Here is an 11,302-nt window from a genome sequence, read left to right as displayed (position 1 = left end):
CCTTCTCCTTCTCCTTCTTCTTCTTCATCTTCTTCTTCTTCTTCTTCTTCTTCTTCTTCTTCTTCTTCTTCTTCTTCTTCTTCTTCTTCTTCTTCTTCTTCTTCTTCTTCTTCTTCTTCTTCTTCTTCTTCTTCTTCTTTGGTTTTTGGGTCACACCTGGCAGCATTCAGGGATTACTCCTGGCTTACGCTCAGAAATTGCTCCTGGCAGGCTCGGGGGACCATATGGGATGCCGAGATTTAAACCATTGTCCTTCTGCATACAAGGCAAACACCCCACCTCCATGCTATCTCTCTGGCCCTGGGATTAGTTTCTTGCCTCTTAATTCTATCTCAGTCTAAAACTGTCAATATTAGATTTCTATTGCCTTATACTATAACTTAAAGTTGGGTTTAAAAAATGCCTCTCAGAAGGGCTTATTTCTCCATATAAAGTTTCAAAGCATTTGCTCTATGTCTCCTAAAAATGCTGTGGGTATTTTTTATAGGTACTGCATTAGAATGGAGAATCATTTTGATTATATTAATCTACCCATTATATGGACAGGAGATGTGTTTCCATTCTGCTGTGTTCTCTTTCACTTCTTTTTATAAGTAATTTAAAGTTTTCTTTCTATTAGTAGTTCACCTCTTGTTAAACTTATTTTCAGGTGTTTGAATTTTATTTAGGCACACTTGTGAATGGAAACTTTTTTTTCGTAGTTCAGTTTTCTACTTCATTGTTTGCATATAGAAATGCCATAAATTTGTGTTGGTTTTGCACCTGCTGTTTTACTTTGCAAGTTAATTTTTTTAGGAATATTTTCAGAGTATTAGGATTTTCTAAGGTATGCTTTGCAATATATATTAAAACCAGTTTGTTGGGAAATTATATTTTTACTCTAAAGCAACAGTATATTATTTATTGAATTTTTAATTAAATAAGGCACTATGACTTATAATATTGTTCATGATGGTTTTCTGTATACATCACTTCAACACCACACCCATCAGCAGCCTCTGTTCTTCAGCCTTCCAAAAACACATTTTTGTGGATTAGCTTTATCCTGGAGTTTCCTTTGGCCCTTTGTTTAAAACAAGATTTTGGTTTGTCTGTATGTTTGTTTTTGCTGGTATTCAGGACTCATTCCTGGATCTGCCCTCAGAAAGCTCTCCCAATGCTTCTTGGAGGAATATATGGGCTACTGTTAACTGAATCTAAGTTGGCTGAGAATAAGGCAAGCTTCCTGCCTGCTCTACTATCTCTCTGGCCCTCAGAAACATGATTTTTTCTTCTTTTTTTTCTTATGACTAAAGTGGATTACATATCGTTCACAGTAAAATTTCAGGTACATATTCAGGGGGAATTCCCAACACCAAATTTGTCCTCTTTCCACCCCCATTCCCATCTTACATCCCATATCCCCCACCTTCACCCCCCAGCTACTAGAACAAGTGATCCCCTCTGTGTCTAGTTTACTACTTAGTGATCATATATCTGTTTGGTCCTGGTACCCTCCCTTATTTCCCCCTCTATTTGAGAGGTGGAATTATTTCAAGTTATATGGTTCTGTTTGAAGAAAAGAAAAGCAATAAAATGGGGTAAAAATCAAATAAGCCAAAAATGGGTGGAGTCCTTCTAGAAGCTCTCAACCTCAGTTGAGAGAGAAAAGGAAAAAAAGTAATTTAAACACAACAGTACAAAAAGAAATGTCAAATAAAATATCTAGTAAGCACTACAACATTAAAGACAAGCACCACATAATAGTTTCGGTCCTGAAATAAAAACATGCCAGAGCACATAAAGAAAGAAGTAGATAAAATAAAATTGGAGACATCAGCTTCAATATCTATGCCAAAACATAGAATTAAAATAAATAAATAAATAAATAAATAAATGGAGATAAGGCGTTTTCCTTTCATGCAGAAGGATGGTGGTTCGAATCCCGGCATCCCATATGGTCCCCTGCCTGGGGCGATTTCTGAACATAGAGCCAGGAGTAACCCCTAAGCGCTGCCAGGTGTGACCCCAAAACCAAAAATAAATAAATAAATAGATAAATATATGAGATTATTTTGTGCTCTTTTTTTTCCTGCATAGGCACAGTAAATATTGGGGACATTAGAGAGGGAATTCCTTTGGCCTAAGAGATACAGGGTTTCTCCACCCTTGAAGTATACTGTCATGGGATTAACTATAGACTTCTTGCATGTTTATTTTCTCTCCCCTCGGTGATTTTGTGGTGTATAAAAGACTTCTGCTTCATCATGGGTGATAAAATCAGACCTCTGTATCTAGAGATCTTGGTGTTTGCACAGGTCAAGGAGTGGTGCTTATGATGAATTCTTTCTTTGTGGTTCTTTGTGCTGATTTGAGGATGGAGCTTGGGATAGTCTTTTGTTATGTTTCCAGAAGACCCGTCAGTTGCGATTGTTTCAGTCAGACCTCTGGAATTAGCGATCTTGTTTGTTGTACAGATCATAGACCAAAACCTAGGCTAGGGCTTTTTTTATTGGTCCCAAGATATGTACTGTCCAATCATGATTGTTGCAGCCAGTCATCTGTAGATAGCGATCTACAATGCCCTGTTTATAAACTCTGTTAAGAGTGTGACAAAGTTCAAACTTAGACACATGTCTCCAGTTCTGATCTTCCTCAGATCAGTTAATAAATTCTCTGTCTCTTGTTCCTACAGGTGAATAGTTACTAGAAATCAAGCTGAGTTAGACCAGTGGTTTCTCTTGATCCTTTGTTTCTCTGAGTGACACTAACTAGAAGGCTCATGGATGACAGTAAAGTGTCAGATGAAGCCACAGCCATGAACCCTGGCATCAGGTCTTGGAAAAAGAAAGCAGGTTTCATATGTCAATCCCCACCCTTTCTGAAGTCGATGTGACTTGCTGAGGGAATTGCTTTGTAAGAAGACACATCTACAATTACCCTCATCTCTGGGGCCAAGTTTTGCAGTCAAATCACAGAGAAGGAAACTTCCTGTGGTGGTTGGAACACATGTCCTCAGATTCCATGTGGCCTCCATTGAACCTGGGTGGGCCTCTGTGATGCCGGGGACCAAAGTCTGAATGGAAGAGGCCACACAGCTGTGTTAGTCTGTTCCAGGATGGCTGTATTGGGAGCCTTTAGCTATCTCTTTGTTTTCATTTTTTTCAGCTTTACAAAGAGAGAATTGACACAATATGTAAGTGTAGGGTATGCAGTGTGGCGATTTAATAAACACTTATAGGAACATGATGACCACAATTGAGGAGTTAAAACATCCACTTCCTCACACAGTGACCATTAGGGTGCATGATGGGAACATTTAAAATCTCTTTGGTAAGTTTTGTAAGAAGTTGAGATACCCTGTGTCCACGCTCTGAAGAGATAAAGGATCTGCTATTAAGCTCTGGTCAGCAGCCAGACTCAAGAGTGCAGACACTGCGTCTGCTGGGTATCTCACCATAGGGAGAGCCTGGTGACAACTGTCCAACTGAATGTTGTCAGCCTGAGAGAAGGGTAATAACAACAATTGTTTTGATGTAAGTCATTGATGATATATTAGGCAGCAATAAAAACCTGAAGCATTCATGTACCAAATAAGTTGTTACTACCCTTCCTGGAAATGCCCAGGAGAATTTGGGGCTGGAGATCAAAGCAGAGGTGGTTTTGTGCAAGGCAACACTCTACATGCTGCCCTATCTTTCCAGCCCATTAGGCTAAAACCTTTATATGGGAAGAACTAATCAATTATATTGCTTATAATTGTTGGCTCCTGATGAAATTGACATTAATCACATAGTTTGTAATCTTGGTGACCAGTATGTGTACCTCAGGGGAGCAGAAAGTCACAGAAAAATGTTCATTTAGAAGGGTTTTCTAGTTACATCTCTGAGCCCATAATATGGCTCAGACCACAAGAGATGATCTTATTTGCTGAAACGGATAGTATAGCTGAGGGTCAATCTGAGTCCGAGAGACCCGCCAGAAGATAAAGGCACCCCCAATATTCAGTCAGGCCAGAATTCTATTTGACCAGGAAATAATTCATTCATGACGGTGTTATGGAAAAGAGTTTTGGATTTCAGAGAAAACATTCAAGTAGAAAATGCTTGAAATGGTCAGGTATCCTTTTTCTCAGGGTAACAGTGAATGCTATGAGAAAGCAGAACGCCTAGCAGGATACATTTTTTTTTTTTTTTGGTCACACCTGGTGACTCTCAGAGGATACTCCTGGCTCTAAGCTCAGAAATCGGCCCTGGCTTGGGGGGACAATATGAGACGCTGGGGGATAGAACGGTGGTCCCTCCTAGGCTAGCATGCACAAGGCAGACACCTTACGCCCTGTGCTACCGCTCCAGCCCCTGCCAGGATACATGTAAACAAAGTCAAGCATCAAATTCACATTAAGAAATTACCTAATCCCACAGAAAAAAGTAAAGATGCAATTATCATGTCAAAGGAACTGAAAGGCAGTGTAAGAAATGGTTTACGCCAGGCAGGATGCACACCTCTAGAGTATGTTTTTGATTGATCATAGTGCCTGGATCTGTTTGTTGAAATTGAACAAATGTACAGGAAAAATGTAATAAAAACTTAAAGAGTGATTGGGGGTATGGAATGCAGAGTAGTTTAGAGTAGAGGATCTCAAAGTTCCTTCTTATTTGAGTCACTTGGAGAGCTCTTAAAATTCCTAAGATCAGCCTGATAGCCACTAGAAGGACTCCACCCATTTTCAGCATATTTTAATTTTTTTAAAAAAATTTTATCTTATTCTTTACCCCATTCTTTTTTTTTTTTTTTGATTTTGGTTTTTTTTTGGGGGGGGGCTAAGCACTCAGAAATCGCCCCTGGCTTGGGGGGACTATATGGGACACCAGGGGATCAAACCACGGTCCTTCCTTGGTTAGCACTTGCAAGGCGGACACCTTACCTCTAGCACCACCTCGCCGGCCCATTCTATTGCTTTTCTTTCCCTCAAACAAAACCACATAACTCGATTTATCTAGCTTAGCGTCTCAAATAGAGGGACAAACAAGGGAGGGCACCAGGACCAAACAGATGTATGATCACTGATAGTAAGCTAGACAAAGAGGGGACTACCTACTCTAGCAGCCCAGGGGGTGATGGTGGGGGATATGGATAACAGAAAGGGAACGGGGAAGGGGGGAGGACAAATTTGGTGGTGGGTATTCTCATGATTCAATGTTAATATGTACCTAAAATACTAATGTGAAAGATATGTAAGCCACTATGATCAAAATCAAAATAAAAAAATTCCTAAGATCTTTCTACCATTCTTAATAACATGGTTGAGATCTAGGCAACTTCATCAATTTCAATTGATAAATTGAACTCAGGCAATTTCATCAGAATCATCTTGGTTGGAGAGAATCAGGATTCAGTATTTTAACTCTGTTCAAGTGATTCCAGCGTTCAATAAATTCTGTGACCCACTGATTTAGAAGAGAACATCACTGATATTTAAGGTTGTGTTTTGAGATGAGTGGGGGAAAAAATCTCGAAATCTTAAAAGCTATTGGGTAAAAGCTCTGAACAGATAGTTTGCCCTGGGTCCAAACTGGCAGATGTTTAACCCATTTTATAGTCATTATTAAAAACTTTCGTTCCCCTTCCCCTCCCTCCCTTCCTCCTTCCCTCTCTCCCTCCCTCCATCCCTCCCTTCCTCCCTTCCTCCCTCCCTCCCTTCCTCTCTTCCTCCCTTCCTCCCTTCCTCTCTTCCTCCCTCCCTTTCTTCCTCCTGTCCTCCCTTCCTTTCTTTCTTCCTCCCTTTCTCCCTCCCTTCCTTCTTCCTTCCATTCCTCCCTCCCTCCCTTTTCTTCCTCCCTTCTTTCTGTCCTTCCTTCTTCCCTTCTTTCTGTCCTTCCTTCCATCCTTCCTTCCTCCCTCCCTTCCTCCTTTTCTCCTTCACTCCTTCTTTTCCTACCTCCCTTTCTTCCCTTCCTTCCTTCCCTCCCTTCCTTCCTCCTTCCTTCCTTATTTCTTTTATTACTTCCTTCTTTATTTTCTTCCTTCCTTTCTTCCTTCCCCTCTTTTATACAAGGTTATTCATTTCTAAATATCAGGCATAGTGTTCCAACACCAGGCCCTTCACCAAAGTCCACTTCTGAGGGCAAATCTTTTATCTTAGAGCTGTCACACTTGAATTGATCCACCTTGGAAAGTCTTGAGTAGAATGATGTTTCTGCACAAATAGCTGGAGCCAGTGGTCCAGTCTCCCTGGAAGCTATATATCTGATTCCCTAATATGTCATGTGCCAACCTGTCTGCCTTCTCTCTCTCTCTGGCTTTGTTTAGCTGAAGTCCCAACTGTGTCCTGTGGATTTCTTTGCTCAATATGGCCCCCTTTCTACTTTGTAGCTATAAAATTGTCTCCTGCCTGGGTTTTGTTAAATGCTTCCTAACAGGACAAATACTTTGCTGGAATGATTTCTCTACATCCCCTTGTTCCCACATATCCAGTCTTTTAGTGAGGAACATTCCAGCTTTTGGCTACTGTGCTGCCAGGCATCCTGAAACTCTGGGAACTTTCACCTCTCAAAGTACTTCTGACTCACTTGGCCTCATAGGGATAAAGGAGCTTTGTCAAAGTTGGCCTCATTTGCCACTTCAAGCATCATGTCTGTTGATATTGCAAAATAGCAGAAGAATTTGACAACAGACCTTTTCAGAATGTTCATCATGGTAGACAAAAAGCAGCTCAAGTGGGTCAGCAGCTGGCCTGGAATGTTTTCCGGGTGAGAAATCTCATCAATGTATTCAGGCTTTTCAGATCTCTTTTCCCCATCTCCACCTGCTATTTCCTCCATGATACAGTCAGAAACAGCAGGTACTCTTATTTTGCCCTTTTTCGTTTTGTTTTGTTTTTGGGTCACACTTGGCGGAGCTCAGGAGTTGCTCCAGGCTCTGTGCTCAGAAATCGCTCCTGGAAGGCACAGGGGACCATATGGGATGCTGGGAATTGAACTGGCATCTGTCCTTTGTTGGCGTGTGCAAGGCAAATGACCTACTGCTGTGCTATCACTCCTGTCCCATCTTTTGGTCATTTTTTAGGTCCCAAAAGGGTGTCACTTGGGATTTCTGTATTAGAATCTGACCCAACCCTACATAGAGGCTCTGGACAAGAGTCAAAGGCCTGTTCGTCATCACTTCCTCAGTTCAGGAACCTCATAACAGATACTGATGCATAGAGATAGTGAGTCCATCTGCAGCTAGTTGTATTCTTCAGCGCTTTATACTGGGAATGTTCCAGGTTTGAAACAAGTCATTCTGGCCCCTGTGGAGTGGGGGACAATTCACACCTAAGCAGGAAGCATGCTTCATTCAGAAGTTCATGTGATAAGCTCTTATTCCCAGTAGCAATAGCTTCTGAAATTAATTTACTCAGAAGAAGGGTTGTGGAGCATGATCTGTCCCACCACCTTCCTGATAGTGGCATAAATAACAATCTGCTTTTGTTTTTACGGACCATGCCATGTAATGCTTGAGTGTTATTCCTGGACTTTGCTCAGAAGTTGACCCTGGCATTGTTTGAAGGACCATATATGGTGCTGGGGATTTGAACTGGGATCAGGAGGATGTAAGACTTTAACTCTTGTAGCATCTCTCTGGCCTACACATAGAATCCACCCTGAATTGGTTATTTATTTATTTACTTTAGTGACTTATGTAGGATTAACTTTATTTCAAATTCTCACTGAGATTTTTTTCAAAGCTTGGCCATGGATTTGTCAACAATTGTATTAAATATTTTGCTGATCCCTCATTGGGTGCATATATGTTTAGGGGTGTGATTTCTTCCTGTTGTACATATCCTTTGATTAGTAAACAATGTCCTTATTTGTCCCCTATAACTTTTCTGAGTCTAAAGTTTGTGTCATCTGATATTAATATGACCACTCCAGCTTTTTTAAGGAAGTTGTTTGCTTGGATGATTTTCCTCCAGCTTTTAATTTTGAGTCTATATTTGTTCTGATTATTCAAATGTGTTTAATGTAGGCAGCAAATGTTGGATTCAACTTTTTTTCTGTTTTATTTTGTTTGTTTGTTTGTTTGTTTGTTTTGGGTCACACCCAGTGGCACTCAGTGGTTACTCCTGGCTCTGTGCTCAGAAATTGCTCCTGGCAGGCTTGGGGAACCACAAGGGATGCCAGGATTCAAACCACCGTTCATCCTGGATCAGCTATTTGCAAGGCAAACGCCCTACTGCTGTGCTATCTCTTCAGCCCCTACGTTCAATTTTTTGACCCATTTTACCACTTTGTCTCTTAACTGAGTTCACTGAGAAGCAAGAGATGTTGAGGGATTTATAGCCATCTTTGTGTAAAAGTGTGATGTGTCTGTTGGTCTGTCTTGTCTTAAAGTAGACCTTTCAGTTTTTCTTGTAAATCTGTTCCTGAGTCTGAAAAGTTTCTGAGCTATTGTTTATCTGTGAAGCTATGTATACTTCCTTCAAACCTGATAGTGAGTCTGGCTAGGTGCAGTATTCTAGGTGAAGCATTCATTTCATTGGGTTTTGTCAATATGTCCCACCACTGCCTTCTGGCCTTGAGGGTCTCTTGTGACAGGTCTGCTGTGGATCTTAAGGATGCGCCTTTGAATGTAATTTCCCTTTTTGATCTTGCTGCTTTCCGTATTCTATCCCTATCTGTGGGATTTGTCATTGTGACTAGGATGTGTCTTGGGGTGCTTTTCCTTGGATCTCTTTTAGCTGGCATTCTTCAGGCATGCAGGATTTGTTTGCATGCAGTCTTTAGCTCTGGGAGTTTCTTAGCTATGATGTCTTTGACTGTTGATTCTTCCTGGGAATTATCTTCCTGAATCTCTGGGACTCCAATGATTCTCATGTTATTTCTGTTGGGTTTATCAAAGACTTCTGTTTTCATCTGTTCACATTCTTTGGTAATTTTTCCACTGTATAATCATTTGCTTTAAGGTTCTTTTTCATTTTCTTCTGCTGTATGGAGTTGTTTTACGACTCATCCTCCAGTGTGCTGATTTTGTCCTCAGCTGTTGTTACTCTGTTGGAGAGACTTTCTATTGAGTTTTTCATTTTATTTACTGAATTTTTCAGTTCTGTTATTTCAGTTTGGAGGTTTTGATTTCTATCTTTGTGATCTTTCAGCTTGATCTATGCTTTCTTTGAGTTCTATGAGTATTCTGATACTTCTACTCTAAACTCCTTATCTGAGAGGCTAATTAGGTAGTTCGTACTTCTCAGGTCATCAGAGCTGCCATCTTCATTCTCTATGCATGATGTTGATGTTGTTGTCTCTATGCATTGTTTCTCCATTGACACACTTGTAGAGTGGGTTTTACTATGTATTGTGGTGGGGTTCATGAGCTAGAGAATGCATGTGAAGAGGAAGACTCTGAAGCAAAACAGAGTGGCTGCACTCCTCTGAATCCACCCTTTGTGCAGAGCCCCTGAAGAGATTATGTCCATTGGAGCCTATCTTGGTTTGTGCTAGTAGGCCCTAAGAGATTATCTGCAGGGACTTTTCTTGGCTGCCTCATGCAGAAAAACAATAAACCAGGCAAGGAGCAAATCAGGAAACCAGACCGGGAACAAAACAGTGGCCTTTTATCTGTTGGCTTCTTTTTTTTGGAGGGGGGCTACACTCGGTGATGCCCAGGGGTTACTCCTGGCTATGCACTCAGAAATTGCTCCTGGCTTGGGGAACCATATGGGACCTAGGGGATCGAACTGTGATCTATCTTGTGTCAGCCACATGCAAGGCAAATGCCCTACTGCTGTGCCATCATTCCGGCCCTATCTAAGTTGATTTTTTGAAAAGATTTTTTTAATTTTGGTGCCATTAATGGCAATGCTCATGGGTTCTGCATTCAGGAATCACTCCTGGCAATGATTGGGGACCAAGTGGTCATCTGCATGCAAGGTGAGTATGCTACCCATTGTATTATTGCTCTAGCTTTCAAAGCCAGGTTATAAATATCAAATTATTTATAATGAATCATCCTTTACGTTGAAAGCAAGTCAGAAATGAAACTAGTTTTGTACTAGGAAGTCTAATCTTACTTGAATTACAATGAGTTAAAAATACATTAAAATGTTATATCAAATACTTAAAATATATTATAATATTTAAAATTGTCAATTGAATCGAGGAAAGTGTCCTATTATATACTATATAATAGGACTAGTGGGAGTATATGTATTTAAACATAATATGTTGCTATTGGTGATATATGTATTATAACATTTGGACAATTTAGTTGTATGCACCAGGAAGCTGGAATCTGGTATCTTCTTGCCCTTAGTCTTGTTGAAAGATTCCCAGTGGAAATAAAGTGACTGTGAACAAAGTTTTAACTATATGGAAGTCATGGTAATAAAAATATTAAAAATCCAATTTTTCTAAATATTATCCAATATAAGTTTAATAGGATATTTAAAATTATACTTATGTAGAAAATAAAATGTGTGCTAGTAGTTAAGAAAATTATGAGAACAAAAATGCAAAAGAAATGTTGTTACATAAGAACATGTTATAAAGACTACTTTTTAAAAAGTAAGATGTTGATTCAGGAACAATGAATAGAAAAAATAGTAAGATGATTCATTAACAGAATTATTTAATTATTTAACTTAATTTGACCAAGGTGTAAAATGGGTACAAATTTTTAATTGTAAGACAAATAAGTCTTGGAGTTGTAATGTTGAGCATGTATAGCACTGTATTGGATATTTGAAACTTGCTGAAAGAATAGATTTCAAAAGTTATCATCATAAAATCATTTTGTACTTATGTAATAATGGATAGTAACAAAATTCATTATAGTAAATATCTTACAATATATACAAATATAGACTCATCATACTCTGGTTTCTCTTCAGATTGCATAAATCTTTTGCCTTTTACAAATATAGATTCTTCATATTATATACTAGAAAAAATATAAATAATATCTTTATGTTTGGGGGGGCCACACCCAGATGTGCTCAGGGCTTACTCCTGGTCTGTGCTCAGGAATACTCCTGGCAGTGCTCAGGGGGTCATATGGGATCCATGGATCAATCTGTTGCATGTAATGCAAGAGCCTCTGTAAAATAGCTCTGAACCCATATGTCAATTATATTTAAATAAAACTGAGGTGTGTGGAAAGAAAATAATAACAATTATAGAAATTAATTCAGAGGTTTCAAAATAATTGTTATCTATCAAAAATATAGTATAGTCTCAAGAATGTATTGCACATTTATTGACAAAGAAATACTGCCTGAAAACAGGAAGAAATATAAGAGTAATGTATCAGTACTTTGTTTTTGTTTTTGGGTCACAGCTGT

Source organism: Suncus etruscus, chromosome 3 (assembly GCF_024139225.1).
Source record: "Suncus etruscus isolate mSunEtr1 chromosome 3, mSunEtr1.pri.cur, whole genome shotgun sequence".
NCBI lineage: Eukaryota > Metazoa > Chordata > Mammalia > Eulipotyphla > Soricidae > Suncus > Suncus etruscus.
The sequence above is the reverse complement of the archived record's forward strand: the minus strand, read 5'-3'. Positions refer to the sequence as shown.